We start from the raw sequence: 23966 nt of genomic DNA on the forward strand, positions 1-23966 counted from the left end.
CTTTCTCAGGGAGTTAACTGGGAAAGACAGGGGACATGCTGCTGGTCCTGATGTTTTGACCCTGTTAGGTTATGGTCTAGCTTGGTCTGCTTGTTTACAGAACATAGAGGGAAGATCAGCCTACCAGGAGCATGTGAATTTCTTTACGTAGTTTATTTATGTGTTCCAGTATAAAAGTAATACTGATAGAAAATGTGAAAAAAGTAGAGCCAAGAGGGTGTGTGTTTAACCTGGCAGTTAAGATGCCCTCAGCCCACATCAGAATGCCTGGATTTAACACTCAGTTTCTGCAAACGGAGGACTCCAGAGGCAGTGACAGTGGCCCGTGTAGTTGTGTTCCTGCCACCCAGGTGGGAGATAAGGGTTGAGTTCCTGCCTTTGACCTGGCCCAGCCTGGGCCTTGTGGACATTTCAGGGGTGAACCAGCAGATTGGAGCATTCTCTCCCTCTGCTCGCTTTGCTTCCTCTCAAATTAAAAATAATAATAATAATAATAATAAAATGGGAAGAAAGCATTCCTAGTTCTTCCCCCAACATATGTTAATATCATTTCCCCAGGTCTTTTTCACTCTTACTTTTTTTTGAAGTTGTAGAAGGTTTCAGACATTTACAGAAATAGAGCAAGATACTGTGATGACCCCCCCCCCCATGTTGTACTTTTAAGCTAGTGTCTTCTGTCACCCTACATGGGTCAGTCTTGTTCTACAGCACCCCAAACCCTGTTCTGGCCTCCAGATGGTTGTGAAGCAAATCCTACATATCACCTCATTTGTAAAAGTTGAGGATTCATTGACTTTTTTTAAAAATATTTATTTATTTTCATTTACTTGAAAGGCAGAGTAATAGGGAGAAGGTGAGAGAGAGAGGTCTTCTATCCACTGGTTTACTCCCAAAATGCATGCAACAACCAGGGCTGGGCCAGGCCAAAGCCAGGAGCCTAGGACTTCATCTTGGTTCCCATGTGGGTGGCAGCAGCCCAGGCACTTTGATGATTGTCCACTCCTCCCAGGATGCATTAGCAGAAAGCTGGATTGGAAGCAGTCTCTGACTGACACTCTAATATGAGATGCAGAAATCTCAGAGTCTCAGGCAGTGACTTAGCCCATTGGGCCACAATGCCCACCTCAAGGACTTTTTTTTTTTTAATATATGCATTATTTAATTTTTTGAAAGGCAGAGTTACAGAGATAGAGACAGACAGATACAGAGGTCTTCTATGTGCTGGTTCACTCCCCAAATAACTACAACAGCCAGGGCTGGGCCAGGCCAAAGCCAGGAGCCTGGACTTCCATCCGAGTTTCCCACATGGGCAGCAGGGGCTCGAGCACTTGGGCTGTCTTCTGCTGTTTTCTCAGGCACATTATCCGGGAGCTGGATTGGAAGTGGAGCACATGGGCCTCAAACGAGTGCTCATGTGGAACGCCGGCCAGCAGCTTAACCCACTGCACCACCTTGCTGGCACTGCAAGGACTTGTTTGTAATATAACCACAGCAACATGATAACATCTTAAAAATGTATTTCTTCACAACACCAAACAACCCATCAGGGTACAGGTTTCCTATTCCCCTCCCCCCTTTTTCTTTACTTTTTAGCAGTTGATTAGTTTGATCAGGCTCTAAGAAAGAGTCACATATCATGCATACACTTTTATTTTTTTAAAAAAAGATGTATTTATTTTTATTTGGAAGGTAGAGTGAGAGAGGGAGAAACAGAGAGAAATCTGCCATCTGCTGGTTTACTACCCATATGGCTGCATGGGCCAGGCTGAAGCCAGGAATTGGGAACTCCATCCTGGTCTCCCACGTGGATGGCAGGTTCCCAAGCACTTGGGCCATCTTCTTCTACCTTCCCAGATGCAGTAGCAGGAAGAGCAACGGAAACTTGAAACTGCGTCCAATATAGGATGCCAGAGTCACAAACAGAGTCTTAACCCACTGCACCACAATGTCGGTCTCCATGCATATGCTTTTTTTAAATTTTATAAGTTTTATTCATTATACAAGTTTCATGTATTTCATATATACCTGTTTAGTAACATAGTGATACTTCCCATCTTACTGTCCCTCTCCCTCATGCTCCAACCCTTCTTCCTCCTCCCTCTCCCATTCCCACTCTTAATTTTTACAAAGATCTATTTTCAGTTTACTTAATGATAGTAAAATTAACCCTATACTGAGTAAAAGAGTTCAACAAATAGTGTGGAGGAAAAAAATGCTGTTCCTCAGTGGAAGAAACAAGGGCTGTAAACAATCATGGAATCTCAGAACGTCCATTTCAATCTGATGCACTGCATGCTAGGTGCTCTGTTAGTTACCTGGGATCAGGGAAAACATATGATATCTGTCTTTTTGGACTAGCTTATTTCACTAAGTATAATGGTTTCTGATTGCGTCCATCTTGTTGCAAAAGACAGGATTTCCTTTTTTTTTACAGCTGAATAGTATTCCATAGTGTATATATACCATAATTATTTTATCCAAGTTGATTGACATCTGGATTGATTCCATATCTTAACTATTGTGAATTGTTCTACAATGAACATGAGGGGGTACAGATAACTCTTTCATATGCTGATTTCTTTTGGTTTGGGAAATTCATAGGCGTGGAATGACTGGGTCATATGATAGGTATATATTCAGATTTCGAAGTATCTCCATACTGTCTTCCACAGTGGCTGCACCAGTTTACATTCCCACCAGTGGTAGATTAGGATACCTTTTTCCCCACATTTTCGCCAGCATTTGTCATTTGTTGGTTTCTATATGAGAGCCATTCTAACTGGAGTGAGGTGAAACCTCATTGTGGTTTTGATTTACATTTGCCTGATGGCTAGTGATCCTGAGCAGTGTCTGTTGGCCATTTGAATTTCCTCTTTTGAAAAATGCCTGTTTAAGTCCTTTGCCCATTTCTTAACTAGATGTTTTGTTTTGTTGTTGAATTTCTTGAGCTCTTTATAGATTATGTAAACCCTTCATCAGTTGAATAGTTTGCAAATATTTTCCCCGTTTTGTCGATTGCCTCTTCTTTTTCATGACTGTTTTTTGCAGTGCTAAAGCTTCTTAGCTTGATGTGATCCCACTTGTCAATTTTGTCTTTGAAGGCCTGTGCTTCAAGGGTCTTTTCTAAGAAGTCTTTGCCTATGCCACTTACTTTGCAGAGTTACCCCAACATGCATATGCTTTTAGTGAGAAGAATGGTACCATATGGGCAGGCGACAGAAAGGGCAGTGAACAGTGAGGATGATAGAGCACAGTGGCCAAGAGCTTGCACTTGCAGTCAGGGTTTCATATCCTGTCTGCCATTGCTGGTGGTGTAACCTTATGCATGTTACTTAACCTTGTACTTGGTTTTTTGTATCCTGTAAAATGTGGATGATACTGCTTTAGGAGATTCATGTGAAGGCAGTTTCACAGAGCCTAATATACAGTCACTATTCAGCAGCCCTTAGCCATTCCCAGCATGTGTTACAGCACCAGGTCTATATATATGGTTTTTTTTTTTTTTTTTTTTAAGATTTATTTATTTATTTATTTGTCAGAGTTACACAGAAAGAGAAGGAGAGGCAGAGAGAGAGAGGTCTTCAAACCTCCTCAGTTCACTCCCCAGTTGGCCACAACAGCCCAAGCTGTGCTGATTTGAAGCCAGGATCCAGGAGCTTCCTCTGGGGCTCCCACACGGGTGCAGGGTCCTTGGGCCGTCCTCCACTGCTTTCCCAGGCCATAGCAGAGAGCTGGATTGGAAGTGGAGCAGCTGGGACTTGAATGGTGCCTATATGGGATGCCAGCACTGCAGGTGGCGGCTTTACCTGCTACACCATGGTGCCAGGCTCAGCATATATATGTTGAAAGGTCATAAATGGGTTGACGGTCAAGACATGAAATTTAGTCTAATTCTGCCATGTTTGACAATTTGCTTCCAAATTTGGACCTTAAATTTCTCGCCTAGAAAAGAAAGGGGGATGAATGACTAGATGATCTCTGATATTCCAGTGCTTACAGGAAACGAACATCATAATATTTAGAAAGAGCATGAGCTTTGAAAACAGACTGGAGTTTGCAGCAGGCTTTGTCTTTTATAAGCATCTAAGTGTCCCAGCCTCAATTTCTGCATATATGTAATGGGATTAATAATACCTACTTAATGAGATTGTCATGGAAAGCAACAAGGTGGGGGCCAGTGCTTATGGGGTAACACGGATTAAGCTGCCATTTGCAGTGCCGGCATCCCATATGGGCGCCGGTTTCAGTCCCTGCTGCTCCACTTCTGATCCAGCTCTTTGCCAGTGTGCCTGGGAAAGCAGTAGAGAATGGTCCAAGTGCTTGGGCCCCTGCACCCATGCGGGAGGCCTGGAAGAAGCTCCTGGCTTCTGGCTTCAGCCTGGGCCAGCCCTGGGTGTTTGTGGCCATTTGGGAAGTGAACCAGCGGATAGAAGATCTCTATATAACTCTGCCTTTCAAATAAAAAAGAAAGAAAAGAAAAAAAAGCGACATGATAACTATATGCAGTGCCTGATATGTAGTACACACTCAGATTACTAGTAGTATGTCATGATTACAGGTTAAAATAATACTGCGTTAGAGCATTTTCAAAACTGTAAAGGGGATGGGTGCTTGGTGCAGTGGCTAAGGAGCCACTTGAGACTCCCGTATGCCTTGGTTTGAGTCCTGGCTTTGCTTCCTGCTAATGTGTACCTTGTGAGATGGCAGAAGATACCTCAAGTAGTCAAGTGGTCCTTGCCACCCACAAAGGAGACTCGGGTGGAGTTCCTGGCTTCTGGCTTCAGCCTGGCCCAGCCCCAGCTGTGTGGGCAGGGGGAGTAAACCAGTAGATGTGAGATTTGTCTGTCTCTCTGTCAAATGAAAACAAACTGAAGAACCATGCATTTAAGGCATTATAGGGGCCATTGCTGTGATGAAGCGGGTAACACCACTGCTTGCAGTGCTGGCATCCCGTATAGGCACCAGTTCCAGTCCCGGCTGCTCCACTTTTTTGCCTTTCAAATAAATAAATAAATCTTTAAAAAGATAAAAATGAAAATAAACTATGAGATTGGATAAAAAACAGAGGCTGTCGGGTCTCCAGAGAAATTCAAGAAGGTATTTGCAACAGGCAGTTGCTTAAGTAGAATAAACCTGTTTTCTGCATTATTTCAGAATTTGAAGTAAGAATAATTGTTTGTGTTTTCATTGTTAAAATTTGACAGTGCTGTTCTAATGGTACCCTTAGATTAATAAAAATAACTAGCACTAGGCATTAGGAAAACTAAACAGTTAACAGATTCAGAAAACCAGTTCCACACACAGTTTACTAACCCCAGTCTGCTAGTTAACTTCTCCCCAACTTGCTTAATGATAAGAATCACTGAGGCACTTTTAAACCTGCTTATATGGATTACCAGATCATTGCTCTAAAAATGTTTTCATTTTTCATTCATTTATTTGAAATGCAGAGAGCGAAAGCTCCCAGCTACTCATTTACTCCCAAAATACCTGCAGCTAAGTGGGCTGGGGCTGGGCTAGAGACAAACCTGGGAGCTAGAACACACCCCATTCTTGCTGAGTGTCAGGAATCCCACCATTTGAGTCATCATCACGGCCTTCATGGGTCCACGTTAGCAGGAAGTGGGAGGTAGGAGGTAGAGCTGGGAAACGGATGCAGGCCACTTAACTGCTTGGTCAAAAGCCTGTCCCTACAAGTTTTGATTCAGTACAGTTGAGTTTGGGCCCAGAAATCACTTTTCCTGCCTGTCTCCTGTCTGACCAACGAGCACTCTGGGGGTTTGGGCTGGATGGTCTTTAATTTGTGGATATACCAGAAAAAAGGAAATTTCCTAAAAGCGTAGGAATGGCCTGGTTTGTTTTTTTTTTCTTTCCTGTTTTTTTTATTATTATTTTTAAAAAGATTTGTTTATTTATTTGAAAGGCAGAGTTAGAGAGGCAGAGGCTGAGGCAGAGGCAGAGAGAGGTCTTCCATCCACTGGTTCACTCCCCAAATGACCGCAATGGCCAGGGCTGCGCTGATCCAAAGTCAGGAGCCAGGAGCTTCTCCCAGGTCTCCCCTGTGGGTGCAGGGGCCCAAGGACTTGGGCCATCTTCTGCTTTCCTAGGCCATAGCCTAGAGCTGAATTGGAAGTGGAGCAGCCAGGGTGGAACCAGTGCCCATATGGGCAGCGGCTTTACCGGCAACACCACAGCAATGCCTAATTTTAAATGTTGCTGGTTTTCCCCTTGAATCAGTCATTTGTAAATATGGTGTAAAACGTCAGAAAAGTATGGTGTAGAACGTCAGATGGTACAAGACTTGGAATGAGAAAAGCAGTTTCCCTCCACACTGCCTGGTTTACAGTTTCATTCTTTAGAGAGCTACTCAGTTTTTGTCTTCTTTCCTCTTGGCATTATCCTCAAATTCCTATATCATTTGATGTGTTATTATTTCTCCTTTCCTCCCTGACCCTGGGACTGTTGATTCCCTGCTAGTTCTTCCACCCTCCCACTTCCCTGCCTTTCCACACTCCCTGCCCCTAACAATGCAGTGTACTCTGGCTACAACAGGCCGCTTGTATGTGTTTAGGGCTCTGCCAATACTGCTTGATGTTGAGCCAGAGGATCTGCCGCAGCTATGCTCCTCCTAGTGTTGACATTGGCCTTGCCTACAAGTTTTAATGTACCTACTGTTAATTTTACCCCAAATGTGCCAACATATTTGTCACATTCTTATCAGTGACATTTTCTTTTATGAACACAAATGTATCACCTGCAGTTGTTTATTGGAGCCCTGCCTCTTCCTCCTCCTACTTCAGTGTTCCTGCCGGGAACAGCTGCCCAGGTGTTCTTTCAGCCTGCCCATCTGCTGGTCTTGAGCCCTGTCTTCCTCCTCCTGGGCTTCTGTCGTTTGTTTCCTTGATGGCATACTCCAGTTGTTTCCTAAGGACTGTTTGAATGACTTTGATTTGCTCACATACTGCTTTGGCGGTTGGCAGGTTATAGACTTCTAGGTTGGGACTAGTTGTCCCCAGAGTGTTAAAGGCATTATTGTACTGTTTTCTGGTACTTGTAATTGCTCCATTGGCATAGTGATTCAGAGTTTTTCTGTCTCCTTGCTTTGTTTGTTTTCTGTCTCCCAAGAAACTCTGAGGGTATTCTCTAGTCCGGGGGTGCTGCAGTTTCGTGATGCTTGTGGATTTCTTCATCTCTTGTGCTGGGTTCTCAGTGGGCCCTTTCAGTCTAGAAAGCCATGTCCTGCAGTTCTGGGACATGTTCTTACACTATGTCTCTAATTTCCTTTTCCTTTGATCCTTTTTCATAATATCCATTCTTTTTTTTGAATTTGTACTTGAATGGCAGAGTGACAGGGAGGGAGGGAGGGAGGCAGGGAAGGAGAGAGAGAGAGAGAGAGAGAGAGAGAGAGAGAGAGAGAGAGAGAGAGAGAGAGAATGAGAATGAATCTTCTCTTCCGGTTTGCTGGTTCACTCCTCAAATGCTCCCAACAGCCACGATTGGGCCAATCCCAAAACAGGTCCATGGACGCCATTCAGGTCTCCCACGGGGGTGGCAGGCATCCAAGTACTTGGGCCGTCTTCTGCTGCCTCCCAGGCATATTATTAGCAGGAAGATGACTCAGAAGGGGAAGCGGGACTCAATCCCAGGTAGTTGATGGGATGTGGGCATCCCCAGCGGTGGCTTAACCTGCTCTGCCACAACACTTGCCCTAATAGCTCTTCTTGTTAGATGGGAGTGTTTGAAAGTGCATATCCCCATCTCCCCTGCTTTGGTTTTCTCTAAGAGCATTTATCCCCACCACACAGGCCACATACTTTGCTTACTTGTCTCCCCTACCCCTGCAGTATAAATTCCATGAGGCAGAGATTTGGTTTGGTTTTGTTTGCTGCAGTAATTCCAACTTGTAGAGCAGTGCCTGGAACTTAGTGATGCTTAAAAATTTCTTGACGGAAGGAACAAACTTTTTTGTCTTGGGATTTTTTAAATGTCTAATGACCCTGGCTGTTTGTTCCTTTTTTGTTATTTAAGAGTGAAATACCAGGCTGCATCTTCTTGGTAGGTGTTTGTGCATGTACATGTGTTTGTTTGTTGGCCTTTCTTCAGTTGACAGTGTTAACAATTGCTAGGTCAAGGGTGAGGGCTTGGGGAAGCCACTTTTCAGAATGCAACTTGTGACTCAATTCTTATTTTCAGTTCTTCTTTGTTCCTGCTGGTGTATTTGATTCTGGAGCCATTTCAGAGTTCAGTTCATTTTCTCTGAACCTCTGGATTTGGAAATGGAGAAAACAAATGAGATTGGTATGACTTAGCAGGGGGTACAAAAGAGAATTTATGCATTAAAGAGACTTTATACCAGTCCACATTTCCAAGTTTGCATTTAAAGCTGGCTTTCCACCTACATTCATTAAAAAGTCTCTAAACTGCTGAAGTCTTCTCTCCTATTTTCATTCTTGGTTTTATAGCTGTAGAAAAAATTCTCCCTTGTCATTTTATTTTTAGAGATTTATTTATTTATTTGAAAGAGTACACAGAGAGAGGAGAGGCAGAGAGAGAGGTCTTTCATCCAATGGTTCACTCCCCAATTGGCGCAACAGCCGGAGCTGTGCCAGGAGCCAGGAGCTTCTTCCAGGTCTCTCCTTGGGTGCAGGGGCCCAAGGACCTGTGCCATCTTCTACTGCTTTCCCAGACCATAGCAGAGAGCTGGATCAGAAATGGAGCCACCGGGCGCGCCGGTGCTTCAGGCCAGGGCGTTAACCCGCTGCTCCATAGCGCCAGCCCCTCCCTTGTCATTTTAATATGGTACTTGGAAAGAGAGTAGGCGGCCAACAGTGAAGGACAGAGCCACCAAGTCTTGTATTTGTGTACCATAATACCTGTAGATCAAACATGGAGGGACAGAAATTTCTGTGGATTTCCTCATTTTCAGAAGTGTACCCTTCAGTTCTTGCTTATTTATCTTTAGGTCCCTTAAGGGTCAGCCTTGCCCTGGAGACACTGTTTTTAACTCTGTGGCTAAGGAGCAGGTGTGAGATCTATTGCCAGCATTTGGTGCTCTGCCGAAGTTTTATAGATTCCCTAGGAGTGCTGTCCATGTGGGTACCGGGTGGGCTAGGTCCTTATCTGTCCTGCCCTTTGCTGCTCTCGGCTGCTAGAAAGGTGCTGCTCCATTGTTTGCTCTCCTGTGGAGACGCGTGCTGCTGCCCTGCTGATGAATCCACAAGCTGCCCTGGTGTTTTTACATTTATTTATTGCTAGGCCACTAAGGCAAATGAAGGAAAAAGACTGGAAAAAAAGGGGCTGGAGGAATGGCAAGCAGGTTAAGCTGCTGCCTAAGATGCAGGCATCCCATGTGAGCACCAGTTCAAGTCCCAGCTGCTCCACTCTGATACCACTCCCTGCTAACACCTGGGAAAGCAGAGGAAGTTGACCCAAGTACTGAGGCCCCTCTACCTGGGTAGAGTTCTGGCTCCTGACTTGGGCAGCCATTTGGGGAGTAAACCAGTGGGTGGGAGATTTCTGTGTGTATGTGTCTCTTTCCCTGTAACTCTGCCTTTCAAACAAACAAACAAACTGGAGAAAAACCACCAAGAAGGGGATGTTATGTATGAGGAGATTTATGGTGTGAAAGCAGAGGCAAACTAATGCGGAGAGTGTTTTGAATCAATACGCCTGTGACCCAGGCTGCTCCCACTTCTTCCAAGAGCTCTTCTTGGAAACAACTCCTCACGTAGTCCCAGATGTCTGCAGTGGCTGTCTCTGGTGGGATGTTTTGCTCTTTCCTCCCAGATAAAGTGTCGGTCTCACTTGGGCCCTGGCTGGCCCCCTTATTCCTCCACTGACCTCCTTTACTGCTTAGGAAAGTATATTGTTAAGACCTTCTAGCTGCTTTCTCTCACCTGGTTGTATTTGAGCTCAGTTATTTTCACTGGCCACTTTTTAAGACTGCTGCTACCTGCTCAGCAAAGTGAAGCTTTTAATGCTCCTTCTTCTGAGTTAGCCCAGACTTTCCAGTGGCTGTACTCTGTAGCGAATGATCACTTTTTCTTTTTTTAATTTTTTTTGGACCTTTCAGAGATTCTTGTTTCTGGTCTTCATGGTATTCTCAGCTCCTAGTCATTTACAGAACAAAGAGCATACATTTCACTTAATTTTTGTTGGGGAATTATCCTGCGGCCTGGCATTGTGGCGCAGAGGATCAAGCCAGCGCTTGTGATGCCGGCATCCCATATTGGAGCACCAGTTTGAGTCCTGGCTACTCTGCTTCCCATCTGGCTCCCTGCTAATGTGCCTGAGAATGCAACAGATGATGACACAAGTACTTGGGCCCCTGACACCTCATTGGAGACCAGAATAGAGTTCCTGGCTCCTGGCTTTGCCCTGGTCCAGCTCTGGCTATTGTGGTCACTTGGGAAGTGAACCAGTAGTTGGAATCTCTCTCTCTCTCTCCCTCCCTCCCTCCCTCCTTGATTCTGCCTTTCAAATAAATAAATGGGGGCTAGCATTGTGGTGTAGTGAGTTAAGCCACTACCTGAGGTGGCAGCATCCCATCTGGGCACTGATTTGAGTCTCCGCTGCTCCACTTCCAAAGCGCGACCTGCTACATGCCTGGAAAACAGCACAAGATGGCCCAAGTACTCAGGCCCCTGCCACCCACATGGGAGATCTGGATGGAGTTCCTGGTTACTGGCTTTGGCCTGGCCCAGCGCTGGCTGTTGTGGCCATTTGGGGAGTGAACCAGTGGATGGAGGGTCTCTCTGTCCCTCTCTCCATAGCTCTGCCTTTCAAATTTATTAATTAATAGATTTAAAACTATATATATATCCTGCCAAGAATAGCGTGTTAGTTTAAGGTTACAGACCTTTCCTATGTTCTTGTTGGTTCATCGTTTCTCTTCTATTTTTTAGAGATTTATTTATTTGAAATGCAGAGTGACAGAAGAAAGAGGTCTTCAGTTCACTGGTTCACTCCTGCAAATAGCTGCAATGGCTGGGGCTGGGCCATGCTGAAGTCAGGAGGTTGGAATTCCATCTGGCTCTCCTGTATGGGCTCAGGGGCCCAAGCACTTGGGCCATCTTCCACCACTCTCCCAGGTGCATTAGTAGGGAGCTGGATTGGAAGTGATTCAGCCAGACTCAAACCAGTTGTACCACAATGCTGGCCCCGTGATTTATTTTCCTGTTCTTAAGGTGTGATTGAAACGGATCCAAGGAACGTACTGCAAAGAACATCCCTGAAGTATATGACAGTTTTTTCAAAATCGGAAATGCTTTTCTTGGTGCTTGAAACCGAAGGAAATAATCGCCTTTAATCTGGCACTCAGAGCTTATTTCTGCTGTGCAGAGATCTCAGCTACGTGATACCAAGCAGGTTGGTGAACTGTTTTTTGTCCTTTAAGTACTGTCTTGCAGTCCCAGCAAATATGAAAGAGCTGCTTTAAGTGGCTAACTCATGGGCCAGAGCCCAGCAGAGACCTGACCTAAAGATAGAGATGTGGGCATGTTTAGGAGGTAATTAGTATTTCAGGCTGTAGCAGTGGGGAGGACAGGGGGTTTGTCACATGAATGGGCAGTGGAGCCCCAGCGACCAGCAGCAGCATGCAGGGAGTGGGCAGAGGAAAGGCTTCCATTAGAGGAGCAGCTGGGAAACCAGGAAGGGACCGGAGTAGAATTAAGTGTCAGGTGCTGCCAGGAAGTAAAGGACAAGAAATACTAAATCTCGTTTTTTTCTTATAAGGGTGCTAATCTCTTTCATATCTCTTTCATGCATATGAATGTTCATATTCATTATAATGTTAATATGACATTAATGTTAATCTGTATACCTCTTACACGCTTGTCACAAGCATGTTATTGAGTGTATACCATTCTCTTTCCCCTAAAGGTGTAGACATTTTAAAGGTATGGCTCATATCTTACTCATCTTTGTGTTGCCAACAACATGGACTCTGGAGTCACGTCCCAAGTCTGTTGTGTAATAGCTATGCGACCTTTAGCAAGATGCTTAGCTTGATCTTCTGTATATTAAGATAATTGAAAATGAATCTTGATGTGAATGGAAGGGGAGAGGGAGTGGGAAAGGGGAGAGGGAGTGGGAAAGGGGAGGGTTGTGGGTGGGAGGGACGGTATGGGGGGGAAGCCATTGTAATCTATAAGCTGTACTTTGGAAATTCATATTCATTAAATAAAAGTTAAAACAAACAAACAAACAAAAAAAGATGCTTAGCTTGTGTGTGCCTTGCTTCCATTATGTATGGTGTTTGTGATGCATGATGGTAGTACTTTTTGCCTTGCAGAAGAGTGAATGTTTATGAAGTATGGAAAACAGTGCCTGGCTTATTGCAAATGCTATGTAGTGCTTGGTGGAGGTGAGCTGAAAGCGATAATATTAGTATTCTTAGCACAGTACCTGGCATTTAGCAGATGTTGAACATGAAAATTCAACAACTAGCAGCTAATAAAGTTCCTATAATTTTAAACTCCACAAGCATATACAGAATGTAATCATGGCCAGCCCTTAGGAAAACCAGAAACTGCAAGTACACTGAGATTTCAGTTTTATAAAAACAAATCTCCTTTTCAACACAACTGTGTGATCAGAATTTCTTCCCATGTGAATTTCTTTCAGGATAAAACTGAAAGATTAAGACTCCTCCACAGCCTCTGAGAATGTGGATGTGCTGATGTGTTAGGGATAATTGTTAGCCTTAAACAGGGAGTGGTGGAAATCAGCCGCAGAAGGCGTTTGCTTGGTGTCGAAGGCAGTGCTACAGTTCTACCCATTCATCCTGGCTTTGACAGCTCAGAAAATTAGGAGTATCAGTCAATCTCTGAGACTTTAAATTAATTCATGGTAGGTCCACCGTCCTTGGATCAGCAAACGTCTGAACATGTACTACTCCCTGCATAGCAGGATGCTGCTTAAGAGAACTGCTAGGGGCTGGGCTGGAATGGGACAGAAGGCAGCCACTGTGCTTGTGCTAGAAGAGCTGCTGTGTGGGAGAGGCCAATACTCTCAAGTGTTAAGAGATGCAAATAAGGAGCTGAAGTCTAAGGAGGCACTTGGGGTGAAGGGGGTGGGAAAGCAGGCCCCAGATGGTAACATTCAAACTGAGACTTAAGGGTGTGTGTGTGTGTGTGTGTATGGGGGTGTGGGTGTTACTTACAAATGTGTCACTCAGAACAGAGGCTGTGAGCAGGGACACATGGCGTGTTCAGGCACCCAGAGAGCCCTGCGGTAGCCACGGAGCGCTGTGGATACTAGAGAGGCCCCCACAGAGGGCCAAGCGGATCATGCCAGATCTTGTAGCCACGATGAGGATTAAACACAGTGAGAAGCACTGGAATGGTTTTAGACCATGACTTAACCCAATTTATGTTTTGAAATCCCTTTTGCTGCCGCATAAGCTTTCCTTTTTCTCTTAATTGTAAAGTACTTGCTGAGGGAAGTAAACAGGCTCTGTGACAAGGTTACTGTAAGGTTTACTGGGGGCAGAGCATGAGCAACCTAGGCCCGACAGACACAGACCCACGACTTAATGAGTCCTGGGCAATGTTCCCAAGTGGTTGGATTCTGTTTTATTCGGGGTTTGCATACTGCGTAGCAGTTTTCATTTATCATCACACAGTGAACATACCTTGGCTTGGGCAGAAGAGGCAGGCTTCAGGTCAGTCTAGGCGAGTCCCTTACTGGTTGGAGATTGTTTTTTTAAGAATATGATTGGTAGTTGTGCCTTCAGAGATGCAGTATGCCAAAAAAAGAAGGCTGCTGATTAATTTAAGAAGAGCACGTCTGGGAGTGGTTAAGGAATGTGTGGATAAAGAACAAAGGATTGCTCAAGGTCCCTCCAGATGGCTGAGCCGAAGCAGACCCGATGTGTATGTCACCTATGTCAGATGGGGCTGGGGTGTAGGGTACACCCAGACACCCCTCAGACAGGCTTCGTAGGTATTTCTCTTGAATGCTTTGCAGACTTTTTAAGAGTGCTTTGTTCTCATACTGGAGATAGATTTAGTATATAAAGTAAGAGAAGCTGATTTCTTAGCCCAAAACCTGAGGGCCTTGAGTCAGTTACCAGAAAGAGTCCTTCCCTTAAGAATCTGCTCTGGGGATCAGTTTACGTCTGAAATCCGTCTTTGGCCTGCTAGAATCCGATTACCTTTGTTCATATTGTAGCTATTGGCATATCTGAAAAACCACAGTCTGGATTTTTTTTTTTTTTTTGACAGGTAGAGTTATAGACAGAGAGAGAGAGACAGAGAGAAAGGTCTTCCTTCCGTTGGTTCACTCCCCAAATGGCCACCACAGCTGGCGTGCTGCACCAGCCCAAAGCCAGGAGCCAGGTGCTTCTTCTGGGTCTCCCATGTGGGTACAGGGACCCAAGCACTTGGGCCATCCTCCACTGCCCTCCCAGGCCACAGCAGAGAGCTGGACTGGAAGAGGAGCAACCGGGACTAGAACCCGGTGCCCATATGGGATGCCAACGCCGCAGGTGGAGGATTAGGCAAGTGAGCCACGATGCCAGCCCAGTCTCGATATGTTGATCTACTTGTGAACACAGTTTCCTCCCTTGTTTGGTTTAAAAACTGAAATGACTGTTTGTGGTCTTCACTGCATTAAAGGCAGTAACGGGGTGTTTCTTCCAATTGAAAATGCATCGTCTGTTTCACAAAAAAAATTCCTTTCTTGTGATTTGCATCGTGAACATGTGTCCTGAGTTAGCTGACTAAATAAATATGCAAATGCCTACTGTGTGCCAGGCACTGTTCCTCAGTCTTGGCATGCAGCTGTGAACCACACAGACAAAAGCTCCCATCTTTGGGCTGCTTCCACTTCAGTGGGAGGAGGCAGATGACTAATAACTATAATTGGTGTGTTAAGGGGTGGTGTGTGCTATGAAATAAGAAGAAGTGGTGTTGAAGCGTTTTAAGCAGTACGGTTAGGACAGCATCACTGAGCAGTACAGTGTGAGCAAAGACTTGGAAACCTCTGCAGATCTTAGGGGAAAGTGTTTGCAAGAGACGAGACAACCACTTCAGATTAAGCCCTCAAGGCCGGAATGTACCTGGCCTCTCGAGGAACTCCGATTGGCTAAGAGAACGAGGGAATGTCTCTGCTTTCTAGGAATGAGTCGCCTCCATCAGTTTCAAAAAGTTCGGATGCCAAAGCAATGAACAGTTAGGCAGAGAATGTCCGTCCCATGAATATTCTGCAGATGGTAATCTGTAAACATGCAGCCTCCTGTCCTACCTTGAATTAGGTAATTTCCAGGTCATGCCAAGGTTTCTTAAATTCCAGTTCATAGGGCAGCTGAACAAGCAGAGGCCTAAGTTGGTTTCCATGCTTCCAGACCTAGCGTTTGATAGAGACTGCTGAAGACTGTACCATTGCAGTGTGTCTACCTCCAGATTACAAGTCACGTGCTTTGTTGTACAGCAAAGGATGGCAGAATGCCAGTGTGCCTGTCTCTACGAGAGGCAGTGATGGAGTAAAGATAGGGCTCTGTTGGGGAAAACTGTACTGTAAGGGTGGGTTTCAGCAGGTCCCTCATTTCTTCCCAGCTCAGCAGTGTCACATCCTTCTTTTTATATTTTCTAATGTGTTTATTTTCATTTTACTTGAAAGAGAAACCTAAAGAGGGAGAACATCTATCCCCTGCTTCACTCGCTAAATACCCACAACATCCAGGGCTGGTCAGGCCAAAGCCAGGAGCTCAGAATTCTATCTAGGTCTTTTATGTGTGTCAGGGACCCAAGTACTTGAGGCATCGTCTCCTGCCTTCCAGGATGGGCATTAGCAGGAAACTGGAATCGGGGAGCAGAACCGAGACTCACATGGGGCACCCCAGTATGGGATGTTGGCATCCCAAACAGCATTTAACTGCTGAGCCAAATACTCGTCTCTCTTTCTAAAATTTTTATGTGGCAGTCTACATGTTTTGTTCTTAGTCTCAATGAAATTTTCCATGTGTTTCTTAGATTTTCCTTCTTAAATAGGGCATACTACTTTTATAAGGTCTTAACCAATGACCGATGTAGAAGAATGTTGCCAATGTCATGTGCATGTCCAATGTGTCATGGGCAGGGACATACAGCATCAACTTAGTTTTGGACACTTAATACTCTATGAAGACACATGTGCAGTTTAGCCAGTGAAGAGCTGTTGCAGCCATACTTGCCCACGGCTGAGGTTTTTCCCCATGTTGTTTCTGAATTTTATTTTTCCTAAGTGAAGTATCTGTTTGCAGTTTCTTAAAAACAGCTGATTGCATCCTTTCCTGGTTTGTCATGGTCTTTTTATATTTGAATCCTGTTCTCTGACTTGCTGTTTGTTGTTTCTAGCTTAGTTTCCCATGAGGCTGAAGCTGAGGTAAGATTACAAAAGAAAATGTTCAGAAGCATTTGACCTTCTGGGACTAGACATTCCACTTTCTAACAGTGAAAAAGGAAAATGGTACAAGTTCATGTAACTGCAAGTTGGGTAGGCCGTTGAGAAGTTTTAGCAGGCCCTTTCTCTCCTTCCTCTAGGCAGGATTGCATACACACTACCCCAAAGTCTAGTAGTATATGTAACCTCTTTTTTCTTAAAAGGAAAGGCAACAGACTCTCTAGCCTCCGTTTCCATTGCCAGTTCTAGGAAGGAACATTCAGTGGGTGTTTAATAGCTGCTGAATTACAAAATTAAGAGGGGCTTGCGCTGTGGCACAGCGGGTTAACGCCCTGGCCTGAAGTACCGGCATCCTATATGGGCGCTGGTTCAAGACCTGGCTGCTCCACTTCCAATCCTGCTCTCTGCTATGGCCTGGGAAAGCGGTGGAAGATGGGCCAAGTCCTTGGGCCCCTGCACTTACGAGGGAGACCCAGAAGAAGCTCCTGGCTTCGGATTGGTACAGCTCCAGGCGTTGCGGCCAATTGGGGAGTGAACCATTGGATGGAAGACCTCTCTCTCTCTCTCTCTCTGCCTCTCCTTTCTCTCTGTAACTCTTTCAAATAAATAAATAATCTTTAAAAAAATTATAAAATTAAGATAATTTAATTAAGCTATTTTGATAAGCTTTGAAGGTTTTCTTATATTTATGTATTTTTTATTTGTTTGAAAGGCAGAGAGAGACAGAGATGGACTAAACAGAGGTCTCCCACCTGCTGGTTCACTCCCCAGATATAGCCGAAGTCCAGGGTCTCCCATGTGGGTGGCAGGGACCTGACTACTTGAGCCATCACCTGCTCCCTCCCAGGCTGCACAGAACAGGAAGCTGGAATTGGAAGCAGAGTCAGAACTTGAACCTAAGTACTCTGAAGTGTGACACAGGCATCCCAAGTGGTGTTTTCACTGCTGCATCATATGCCTGGCCCTGATAACAAGGTTTAAATATAGTTAAGAACCTATGATGGGTGTCTTCAATTTTTTTTAAGCTGTTTTGTATCTGTTTAAACTACTGTGGACTTGAACTTGAAAGTAATCTTTTAATCAGTATGTTAGACTTGAGTGACTTATTTTGGCTTATGTTAATGTGTAGAACACTTAATTTATTGTCCTTTTGCTTGATTTAAGAATAAATGAAAACTACATATACTTTGTTTCTTTCATCTGCCCTTGGTTTGGCTATTTAATGAGATTTGGAGTCCATGCTCACTATGTGGGGACCTCCATGATGTTTCTCCTATTGTTGCTGGTGAGTTCACCTGATCACTACTGATAGCTACACTTGAGGTGGGGGGTTCATATACAATTTGCCAAGCTTCATGGTGTCAACATAGTACTAATTTTTTAATTTTTAAGGCTGTGTTTTATTCTCAAAGTTTTTTTTTTAATTTTCAGTACTCTGTAAGTCAGAAAACCTGAGGCAGCTGAACATTATTCAAGCTGTACTTATTAAACATTCTTATTTTTATTTTTATTATGAAAGAAAAGTCTTCTCTTTATTAAGATTTGTCAGATGTCAGCTTACAGACTGTAATGATAGCATCTTCTGGGATCTCCCAGACTTGGAAGAATCTGTATTTGTACACAGCATTTCTTTTTTTTTTTTAATTTGAGAAACAGAGGGACACAGAGAGATCTCCCACCTACTGGTTCACTCCCCAAATATCCACAACTGCCTGGACGGGGCCAGGCCAAACTCAGTCCAGGTGTCCCATATGGGTGGCAGCAACCCAACCACTTGAGCCCTCACCTGCTGCTTCCCCAGGTCTGCATCAGTAGGAAATTGGAATGGAGAGCAGAACTGGGATTCAAACTCAAGCGCTCTGGTATGGGATGCAAGTATCCCAACTGCCAGACCAGGTGCCTGCCCCTGTATGCAGTGTTTTAGTACATACTCTGTTGGCATGAAGAGTAAGCAGTTGGAAGTACAATCATACACCACTCACTGTTTTAATAATAGGAACTTAATTACCACGAACTCACTAGAACATAAAATCTTGACCCTGAATATTTGCATAATTTCATTGTTAATGAATAACCTATCATTTCTGATGGAATTGTTTGTAAGATTGTACTACTGATATATAGGAAATATTTTTATGGCTTATTTTTTAAAGCCTCCTTCCCTAAAATCATATGATACTGTTTTCAGGATAGACCTTCCCAGAGGCTTCACAAGAGAGAAAGCACTGACCAGAGAGAAGTTGTCATTCTTTCCACGATAAAATTGTCACCTCTAGCCACCAATTTCTAATTCACATCAGATTTTAATTTGGTGTTCCGTTATTCTTTCTTGAAGTGATGTGTTGTTTCGGCTTTAGAATTGAAAGTCGCTGATATAAACATCTGCTTTCTTGAGCCTGGCATACCAGTACAGATTATTTGGGGACTGGAGTCAGATGGATGACCTTCTAGAATTTGGGGTGATCCATCTCAGTCCCAAAGGTCTTCAGGACAGCGTGCACGAGGAGTTGAATCCCGGCACAGGCAGACTTAATTCCTGTTTCTGTGTGCACTGGGCAGGGAAGTGGCACCTTGGCTTTGTATGTGGAAAGAAAAGGCTGCAGGGGGCCTGCGGCGCTGGCATCCCATGTGCACTCCAGGTTCTAGTCCCGGTTGCCCCTCTTCCAGTCCAGCTCTCGGCTGTGGCCCGGGAGTGCAGTGGAGGATGGCCCAAGTGCTTGGGCCCTGCACCCCGTGGGAGACCAGGAGGAAGCACCCTGCTCATGGCTTCGGATTGGCGCAGCGCTGGCTGTGGCGGCCATTTGGGGAGTGAACCAGCAGAGGGAAGACCTTTCTCTGTCTCTCCCTCTCACTGTCTATAACTCTGCCTGTCAAATAAAAAAAAAATTAAAAAAGGAAAGGCTGCAGTTTACACCACACAACTAAACACATGAGCTGCACTGGCAACATTTTTTATTGGGTTTGTTGGTTGGTTGAGCTTTTTGAGTGTTCTCTTGTAGAACCTCATACTGGGTAGCTTTTCTTCCTCTCTTCCCTCGGAGTTGCTGGAAAACAGATGCACGGGAATGAGGCCAGGAGCCACAGTGAGCGGGGTTTGGTTTCTTCTCAAGCCCTTAGAAAGTGAAGTTAACCCTTGTCTACATTTACACAAGAGAAATAAGTCATTTTTCGTTCCAGTCATTGTTTTCCCTGTTGAAACTGAGGCAGGGAAGCTTACTGGAATTACAGCTCACCCTTTTCAGGCACGAAATGTACCTCCTTTTCAAGCTAGTCTTTTGGAGATCCTTTATTTCCCACAAAAAATATGCAAAAGAGAATGAGAACTTTCCTCTTATTTATTCCGTGTGCCCATCTACCAAAGTGCACTGTGGTGACTTCCTTGCAGCGTGCTGCGTGTTGCAGCTGAAAAGTGTCCACTGGCAGAACAGCAGCATCCACACGGTGACAGGGCAGGCTGGGCCTTCCCCGTGGCTCCCCAGCGGAGATTAGGCCGGGTTTGCTGTCTGCAGCACAAGACCCTGTAGAAGTAGAAGCCTCTGAGATTCTTTGCAAACCTCAGGTTCTCTAGCATGCACACACTTAAGTTCCCTCTGCTAACCTGTCCCTTTCATGTGTGGCGTACTGGATTTTTCCTAGAAAACTTGCCTCTTTTTTTTTTTTTTTTTTTAAAGCCTATTAGATATAAGCATTCTGTTTCCTGCCAGGGTGACAAGTTTCAGAGTCGAAGTTTTCTATCTCCTGTGGAGACTTTGGCTTTCACGTTTTTGCTAATGAGGTTGCCAGTACTTTTCCCAGTGCTTACCAAGTGTCTGGCTTTTATTTTGCTGTACTCTGTTGCCACTGAAGGATTTCTCAGTGGCTTAGCAGTAATTGGAGTAATGAAGACCCTGCCACAGGTCATTGCCTTTGTTTTCTTGTGGCAGGAAAACATTTCCACTTCTCATATACATAGCAGATCACACTGAAATAAACTCAACTAGCGACCATGTAAAGAAATTACTGTGGGGCCGGTGTTGTGGCGTACCATGTTAAGCTGCTGCCTACAATGCCAGCATGCCTCTTGGGTGCGGGTTTGTGTCCTGGCTGCTCCACTTCTGTCCCAGCTCCCCGCTAATGCACCTGGGAGGGCAGTGGAAAATGGTTCAAGTGCTTGGGCCCTTGCCACCTATGTGGGAGACCTAGATGAAGCTCCTGGCTTTGGCCTGGCCCAGCCCTGGCCATTGTGGCCATTTGGGGAGTGAACCAGCTGATGGAAGATCTCTCTCTGTCTTCCTCTCTCTCTAACTCTGCCTTTCAAATAAATAAATCTTAAAAGAACAAAAGAAAAGAGAAAGATTGCTGTGTGAGCTGGTTGATGCATGTTAGGAACTCTGGGTCGGGTTTTCACAGTTAGCTTTGAAACTCTTTAGCAATGACTACATATTGTTTAGGGTACGTACTAAAATGAGTTCCCCACCACCATCACAAATATTACTGTGGGAGGAGTAAAGTGTGGCTTACTTGTATATGCTACTGAGATGTCCTTGTGGGATTGCATTGTGTGCCACACCCTTTAGACTGAAGAAAACAGGAATGAATATAGGATCATGTGTTTAGTTGTGTGGTGTAAACTGCAGCCTTTCCTTTTTTAATTTTTTTTTTTATTTGACAGGCAGTTATAGACAGTGAGAGGGAGAGACAGAGAAAGGTCTTCCCTCTGCTGGTTCACTCCCCAAGCCTGTGGACTTATTTCTTCTTCAATTCCTGGGTAAGAGAACCCAGAGCATGCAGTCAGGACCTCTTGGCCATATGTACTTTAATTAAATTATGGTAGATGGAATGGACCTAGAGAGCAGTTGACTCAGAAAAGGGAAAAAGTCAAAAAGCTTCATGTTCAGGTGTAGACATCTGGAATTGACCATTTGACAGAATTAGAACCCAGCAAAAGTGATCTTGGGGCCAGTGCTGTGGTGTAGTACGCTAAGTCTCTGCCTGAGGCACCAGCACCCCATATGGGCCCCGATTCGTGTTCCGGCTGCTCCATTTCTGATCCAGCTCTCTGCCTATGGCTTGGGAAAGCCAAGTGCTAGGGCCCCTGCACCCGTGTGGGAGACCTGGAAGAAGCTCCTGGCTCCTGGCTTTGGATAGGCTCACCTACGGCCTTTGCAGACATTTGGGGAATGAACAGCGGATGAAAGACCTCTGTTTCTCCCTCTCTGTTAAATCTTAAAAAAAAAAAAAAAAGTGATCCTGCATATTTTCCAGGGGAAAGTGAAAGACTGATCTGGGGCTCTGGTTGGTTAGTGGTGGTGAGAAGAATGTAAGAAGTAGTGCTGTCACCAGAAAAACACAAAAAGTACTTTCCAGCTTCTGCATGTAGCCATGTGATGATTATTAATCTGTGATGCCATCCCTGGGCCTCTAGTTACAAAGCAACTGAAGCACTTTGCAGAGTTACTTCAAGTGAGTTTGCTTTCTAAAACGTAGGTGCTTTCTTTTTGAAGGCTTTGGACTGAAGTTTTTTGTTTTTAAGCTGGAAAGCAAATGCTTGGAGAATGTTTTTAGTTAGTAATGGTGTAGTTAAGAGCATAGATTTGGGAAGCAGAGTTGCCATGTTTGCATTGTGGTACTACCAAGTACCAACCTGTTTTTGCCTCAGTTTTCCACCTGTAAAATAGGATAATAAGAGACACTCAACCTGTATTTGTATATTATCTGAAATGCTTGTGACCAGAAGCATTTCAAGTTTTATTTTTTTGGGAGATTTGGAATATTTGAGTTATCTTGGATAGGACACATGAAATTTATTTGTTTTATGTGTACCTTATATACATGGTCTGAATTTTGTACAATGTTTTTGATAGTTTTGTGCGTGAAACAAATTCTATGGTGTGAAATTTCCCACTTGTGGTGTCATGTTGGTGCCCAAAAAGCTTTCGATTTTGAAGCATTTTGGATTTCAGATTTGAGTTTGCAGTTTAGGGATGTTTAATTTGTATTGCCCCTTAAGGTTATAGAGTTTTAAAGAGTTAATATTTATAAATAGTACATGGCTTGAATCAGCGCTACCAGAGTTTGCTTAAATAAAACTCTAGTAGCCGAATTGAGTATTCAGTTCTGAAGATGGCTGTCTTCAAATCTTAATAAACACTAATTTCTCTGTACAGTTCCCTTTGCCGTTGCTCAGCACACAGTGTTTGGATGTAATTTGTTTAGATGGTGAGTTGATAGAACTATGTTGAAGGAAAGAGCATTAGCACACATATTTTTCCTTGTGTGTCTTTTAACAATACCCCCGAAATGACAGGTTGTTCTGTCCATGGGAGAAGGTATCACCTTTCTGTTGCAGATTTGTTGGTCTCCAGCGTAGATTTTAGAGTGGAAAATGGCTTCACAGAAATTAAAACTTTTTGAAAGTACTTTGATGGCGATGACATCCTGCCTGGTGGTGTTCACAAACCAGAAGCTATAGACTGATAGATGATACATACACTTCAAGAGAGGGACTTGGCTACTGTGGCGCACCTCCTGCTTTTAGCAAAATAGTTGGGTTCTAGAAAAATTGAGTTTGCATTTTATTTAGCTATGTTTTGTTTGCCCTATCATCGGAATCCCTTGAAGATCTGATTCAGTGAGGCCCAGAAACAGATACATTTTTTGTAATTAATTGGCTTTATTTTTAGGAATAGTTACTTAAATTTTTTTAAAATTTCATTTGGTGGGCAGAGAGAGGGCTTGGCCAGACAGAAGCCAGGATCAGAAACTCAATCCATACCTCCCATGTGGGTGACAGGGATCCAAGTACTTGACTCATCACCTATAGCCTCCCAGGGTGTGCATTAGCAGGAAGTTGGAAGGGAGAATGGCGCCAGTACTCAAACTCAGGCACTGAAATATGGCATGCGAGTGTCCCCAAGCAGCAGTTTAACCACTGTGCCAGATGCCTGCCTCAAGAATAACTAGGGCCAGCGTTGTGGCAGGTGAAGCTGCGGCCTGCAGTGCCTGTATCCCGTATGGACACTGGTTTGAGTCCCAGCTGCTCCATCTCTGATCCAGCTCCCTGCTGTTGGTCTGGGAGAAGCAATGGAAGATGGCCCATGGAGGGGAACACCCGGATGAAGCTCCTGGCGCCTGGCTTCTGCCTGGCCTAACCCTGGCCTTTGCAGCCATCTGGGAAATGAACCAGTGGAAGATTCTATGCTCTCTCTGTAACTCTGCTGTTCAAATAAATAAATCTTTAAAAAGAAATAAAAAGGAATAGTTGCCTGGAACAGGTGCCACAGATGATCAAATTGGGGCAGGGTTTGCTGGGTTGTGTGCTTCATCTGTCTTCTCTTGATCCCCAACTTTCTCACTAATCGAATCAAAAATTTGATTAGAAAGGTGCTCTACCTGTCCGCTCTCATGTCAGTGATTTTATGATACCTAATTTTCCCAATGGTTATGCAATCAAATATGTATGATGGAAAATAGGGTGAAGATCTGGGTTTTCTGTTTACCAGAAAAATTAATTCAGCAAACGTTAAAATATGCTTTATTAAAAGAAAAACACTTTCTGATAAAACATTAAATGTCTAATTATTAGTAATTCAGTTTTTTCTAAG

The 23966-nt window shown here is 44.3% G+C and overlaps 1 protein-coding gene across 10 annotated transcripts in view; it reads left to right on the top strand.

The window, feature by feature from the left end:
* The window catches only part of SIRAL1 (SIR2 antiphage like 1), a 51568-nt gene that overhangs the window by 4457 nt on the left and 23145 nt on the right, over positions 1-23966 (top strand). For 2 of the 10 annotated variants that reach the window (XM_008259450.5, XM_017342643.4), the window contains exon 2: positions 11187-11367. The exons of 4 other annotated variants lie outside the window; for them this stretch is intronic. The gene's annotated coding sequence lies outside the window, so the exon portion shown is untranslated. Of the gene's footprint in view, positions 1-11186; positions 11368-17547; positions 17669-21034; positions 21131-23966 lie in introns of those variants that run through there. 4 more of the 10 variants (XM_070048285.2, XM_070048290.2, XM_089335498.1 and 1 more) reach the window with 3 other exon arrangements.

Source organism: Oryctolagus cuniculus, chromosome 1 (genome assembly GCF_051225735.1).
Source record: "Oryctolagus cuniculus isolate XC-2025 breed Fujian yellow rabbit chromosome 1, ASM5122573v1, whole genome shotgun sequence".
NCBI lineage: Eukaryota > Metazoa > Chordata > Mammalia > Lagomorpha > Leporidae > Oryctolagus > Oryctolagus cuniculus.